The sequence below is a fragment of the Manis pentadactyla genome, chromosome 2 (assembly GCF_030020395.1).
Source record: "Manis pentadactyla isolate mManPen7 chromosome 2, mManPen7.hap1, whole genome shotgun sequence".
NCBI lineage: Eukaryota > Metazoa > Chordata > Mammalia > Pholidota > Manidae > Manis > Manis pentadactyla.
In genome coordinates this window covers 97,432,507-97,437,851 of record NC_080020.1, presented here as the reverse complement: position 1 = coordinate 97,437,851, position 5,345 = coordinate 97,432,507, and positions in this window count along the sequence as shown.

Here is a 5,345-nt window from a genome sequence, read left to right as displayed (position 1 = left end):
TTTGATTTCCAGGATTTTATATCTTCTTGTTTTCTATTACTTATCAAAATCTGTTGAGTGCCAACCATGTTCCAGGCACTGATTAAAAAGTAGTGAACAAGTCAAGTAGGATCCTCTGGTCTCCCGAGCATACAATGCTTTAAAAACAACAACAAAAAGATTACAAGCACTGAAAGGCCATGTCATATGTGTCAGTTGTATTCTCTACAGTGTTGCATATTCACAGTTGCATAACAACTGTGGTGCATATCAAGCAATTAATAAATATTGCTTGACTTGAGTATTTAAACTGTTAGTAGTAGTAGAACTGTTAGTAGTAGTAGAACTCTTTATTAGGAAACAATCAAAGCAAACAATGGCATGTAGAGATAACTTAAGGGTCCAGTTGAAATGTGATGATGCCAGTAACCATCCCTCACAGTGTAGACATGAGGATGTTAAGGGCAAGAAAGTTAAATGAAGGAAATGGAGTTGGAATTTTGGAAAAATACTCCCTGTGATGACAATGTAAATATTTTTTTCTCTTTACCAGACTCAGTAGAGTAATAAGCATGTAAAATACAAAGAGAACTAGAAAGATGTGAGTTTAAATTACATTTTGCGTCTGTGACCTATGGCAGTTATTGTTTCCTTGGATTCTAAATTTGCTCATCCTTAAAATGGGAAACTGTGCTGACACCTTCTACTTGCCCTCTTTCCCCATCCTAGTCTACCACTCCTCACCCTGCTCTGTGTGTTAGGAGGCTGAGTGGGTTCAACCAATGGAGTGCTAACAGGAGACAGAAGGTGAGAGGATTGGTTATTTTCTTCAACTACAGGCTCCTTCAACTGTAACTTCTCCTTGTTCCAGGAAGTGTGCTTTTCCCTGGCCTTGGCTACCTGGGTGTAACTTCTTGCTGGTTCCCTATTGATTTTAGTCCCAGAGTACTAGGACTAGAGTAGCTGTCAATCTCCTGGTTGGCTCCACCATCACTGGTTTTGGTCTCCACTTCTGCTCATAGGTCTGTAGATAGCATTTTCTACAAATTACCCAGTTTGACTGTGCCACCTCATCTGCTGATGCAAACAATAATTATATTTTTCTCTTGCTAATGTAAACATTAAGTTGGATTAAATGAAATGTCCAGTCCCTAGTATAAAGTGAGTCTTAGATAAATACAGCTTCCTCACTCTCAGGTTCCTCCCTATAGAATACTCTGGACTTCTTAAAGACATGGTACTAATCTATGCTAGTATGGAGTCTGTGCTTAAAATGACTCTTAATAGTTTAATAAGCTTCTCCTTGAAGAGGTCTTTGTTACAATAAAAGAAAATTATAGTTTACATCAGTGTCATTAGCAAATAAAATCTAGAAAAATGCATCTTTCAAAAAGTCATGACAATATAAAGTATACTTTGACTATAATTATTTAAACCAGAGTTAAATGTGTGCTTTATAATGATCCTCCTTCCAGAAACACATACATACACAGACTATGAAAGAACTAAAGGATTATGTAGAAGAAAAAAATTTATTTGATGTAGGTAACACCTGAGCGGACAAGATATTGCTTACGAAATTTGTGTTGGAGATGACTGATAATATTTCTAGCTCAGATTCCTATACATTTTGTGGCAGGGAGAGTAACAGAATTAGGTGTAACAGACTAGTTATTGAGAAATGACTGAGTCCCCTTTTTCTCAATAGGGTGATCATGAAAGAAGGAAAGGTGTTTTTTCTTTGCAGTAGGGATGGCAAGGCCTTTGAGGTCTTCTGTCTAGGACTTCTTACCTTTCTAACTTTCTGAAGGTAGTTAACATCCAGGAGAAAAAGTAGTCAGCTGTCCTGGGGCTACCTGAAGGCACACATCTTTGTTTTTTAAAGGCTTAGTTCCATGTAAATAATTAAACTGGATTTTTCAAAGAGAAAACTAATCACAGCAGAAGTACTGTGATTCAAGGTTGAAGAGGGGCCCTATGAGATTAATAAATTTCCAAAAACCACGAAGGCAGTGGAGTTCTGGTATCAGGAGCAGCAGAGGCAGGTCTCACTGGAATGCAGAGCCTTTGAAGTAGTAAAGCCTCAAAGCAGTGCTGACCTGTGTGTGGTAGGTCATAACAATGGCCACATTATCCACACCTTCCTGTATCTGAGTCTTTTTGAATTGTGACTTTGCAGCTCCTCTCATCAAGTACAGTTTATTTCTCCACCTCTTGAATCTGAGCTGAACTTACTCCCTCTGGCCAGTCCCATGCAGTAGAAGAGATGCTATACCAGGTAATCTAGACCTTAGGAAGCCTTGTGTGTTTCTGTTTTGTCTTTTAGAATCCTGAAAAGCTTCCATGTGTACATATTTGAGATAGCCAACTAGAAATGAGAGACACATGGCCTAGCCCCTCTTTAACCCCCCATCTAATAGCTAAATAATGCCAAGAAGTAAAACTGCTTTGCTGACATGTAGCTGCCCACAGAGGTATGTGTGAACCCACTGTAAGATAAATTCCAATGTAAGATAAATTCTAACCGAAATAAGCAGGCGACGAGAGGCAACAAAGGGCCAGGCAGTTTATTTGAATGCAATTCCCAGGTGATGTTCCTCGGCCTGAAACATGGGCCGGGGAAGTCACATGCGGTCAGGGAGGTCGGGGCTTATAAGGGGTTAGGAGGGGGAGGAGTGGGCAGGCTATCCTAGGGGGCGTGGAGAGGTATGATTGGCTAAAGGTGACATAATAGACAACTAGAAACTCCTTCCAAGAGGGAGGAGGCTGACATCCGGGTTTTAGTTGACACATCAGAAGGATGGAATTCAGGAAGAGCTCTCCCCTTTCCATATAAGGCACGAACCTTGAGGTCTGGTCTGTTCTCCTTTTATGGTATCTCTCTGTTCTCTTTGCATGTCCTTGTTTTTCCTTCCTCCTGCCTAACACCCACCTGAGACAAAGAGCAGCTCACCAAAGCCCAGTTTCAACTGTCAACCCACAGAATCATGAACTAAGAGCAATCATTGTTTAAATCACTATATTTTGAGGCTGTTTGTTACACAGCAAAAATAACTGATACCTTATGTGCTTGTGACCTTGGAATTTTGATCAGGTTTAGCTTATTATGAAGAGATGGTACTAATTGCCTGCAAATGGCTATGCTGACCTGAAAAAGAGCAGCATTGAAGATGTTCAGCATCTACCATTTTATTGTCTTGCCTGCTCTCCAAGGTTCTTGTGCATTTCAAGGACCCAGGAAGGAGAAACTTTCACCCCTACTCCTGTCAAATCATTTTTTATACTGAACTTTGCAACTATCAGTATATGGCTACTTGGGTCAAATTTAATTTTAATTAGAAAATAATGAAACATTTGTTCTGTAGCTTAATTATCATGTCATATTTTAAAAACAATAAAATTAAAAACATAAGTCCTTGTTTGAAGAAGAAAGTATTATACTTCAACTTTCCTTATATCTGATACCCTGTTTCTCACCAGTATAGGAGATATAACCATCAGATCACATATCTTTCAGGAGCAGGTTTTTGACTTTTGATTTAATGTGTGGTAATTTCATGATTTTTGAACAAAAGTTTGGTCAAGTTATGAGACAGCAGAAAGGTGTTGCTGCCCAAAGCAGTGGTTGTTGAAATGTTGCATATTTACAGAGAACTCTGGTCTTGATGTCATGTTAACTGTGTATTAGTCATGACTCTGTTCTTAATTAGTGTGATATTAGGTGAGTCATTACCCATCTTTGCTCCTTGATTTCTTTATCTGCAAACTCAGAAAGAAGAACTAATCTTTAAATTCCTTTGAAGTTTTCCTTGTCTCTGTCTCTCATTCTGCATTTACTGTTGGATGACCTTCTTATCCAGAGGCCTAATTTACTTCTCTATAGAAGTTGAACTGATTACTCTCTCCTATAAATCTTTAAAGCAGTTACTAGTGATAAGAGAGGGCAGACAGCTAATCAGACACTGTTTTGTATCTCTGCCACTGATATCTTTGTTATCTGTTATCTGTTTATATATCTGGTCTTCTAAGCTACTTTGGAGCCCCCTTGAGGAGGAGGAGGATGGTGCCTTATCCTTTTTGGCTTTTGATTTTAAATTATATTGTGTAAACCTACAAATAATTCAATGAAAATTACTGATATGCATATAAATTGGTTATGTTGATAAGTCATAACATACTTCCAGGATAGTTTTTATTCCAATATTTGTTGGAGACTTTCAACAGCATTGGATTACCTGTGGGGCTTTAAGCAGGACATTTCCTTTTTGTGGGATCTAATTTCTTATCCATAAAATGGGAGGATTGAGCTAGAATACCTGTAAGATCCCTTCTTAGTGTACTAGTCCGTCATTTTTTAAATGGTCTGGAAGTTCAGGATATAGGTATTTGTCATGCACCTCATTCTTCTTAGTTGGACTTGGCCCTGAGGTATAAGCTTAGTTTAGAGTTATGGGCAAGTAACTCTAGGCCCCCAGCTACTGAAGGCATGTAGGCTGACTGTCATAGGTAGTCTGACTGGATGCCAACAGGATGCTCTTCCATCTTGCCTCCAAACTCCCACTCCCAGCCCCCAAGCGCGTGCGCGCGCGCGCACACACACACACACACACACACACACACACACACTCCATACTGTTGTAAGTTTTTTCTGAGAGACACTGCTTAGGGCCCCCCTCTGTTCTCAGAGTCAGTATGTTGGATTGACTCTTGTTTGACAGGTCAGAAGCCTAAAGGGAGAAAACTTATAGTTAATTTGGGTCTTTAGTTAAATATAAAATTGTTTGCAAAATTTGTAATAGCTTTACAAAAGTAATGATATCTCTCTCTTTGGAAGTACTCCAAGGCTTAATAAAGATGTAAGTCACATAAACTTTACCTAAGAATACCAATCTGAAACCTGTAGCTGAATAAGGACTTTGTATGAAATGTGGCGATTATTGTTTAGTACATTTTTGTTTCTCTCATAATTTGCATAATTATAATCTGTTTATTTTAAAACTGTCATCTATGAGCTGGAAATATATACACTTCACCAAAATATCTGAACTTGATACAAAGCTCCTTAAATAATATTCTTAGTGAATCAAATGAATCACTATTTATCTGAAAATGTTGACAGTTTTCAAATTAAAAAGTGTTACATGAAAAGATATAGGTGACCCAGGAGCCCCATGAGATGACTGTAAGTAGTATCCTTATTCCCAAGCAATATTAACCACAACAAAGTCCAGGAAAGCTTCTTTGTAAGAGATTATAAAACAAATTGTGTTTAAGCAACACTACTTTTTATGAGAAAAGCTATAGGCAGGAGTCTGGGCTTTGGACTCAGATTACCCTGAGCTTTAAATCCTGGCCCTCACCTTTCT